Source organism: Penaeus monodon, chromosome 27, assembly GCF_015228065.2.
Source record: "Penaeus monodon isolate SGIC_2016 chromosome 27, NSTDA_Pmon_1, whole genome shotgun sequence".
Taxonomy (NCBI): Eukaryota; Metazoa; Arthropoda; class Malacostraca; order Decapoda; family Penaeidae; genus Penaeus; species Penaeus monodon.
The window spans coordinates 19311622-19311957 of record NC_051412.1 but is presented as its reverse complement, the minus strand read 5'-3'; positions in this window follow the sequence as shown (position 1 = coordinate 19311957).

Below are 336 nucleotides of genomic sequence, written 5' to 3'. Positions count from 1 at the left end.
ATATCTGCTGTGGCCCTCTGCTGTTTTGTTTTCTGGCCCGCACTAATGCAGTTTAACTATCAAGGTTATCCTGGGAGAACCACTGTTAGTTCATCCTTCACTCACTTAGAGGTGACGTTGGCTTCGGTCTTTTATTTGTCTGTTAACGGATGGGTAATGCTACTCCTGTTATGCAATATTGCACACTAGCGTTTCTATTGCGCATTACTACTATCTACTGTTTCAGCTGGCTATTGCCTTCCGTGTCTGAGAACTCTTTATTGATTGATTGAATTTATTTTTGTGTGCACTGTTTTTATGCGCAAGACACGATTTTTACTATTTACGATCGAGTGT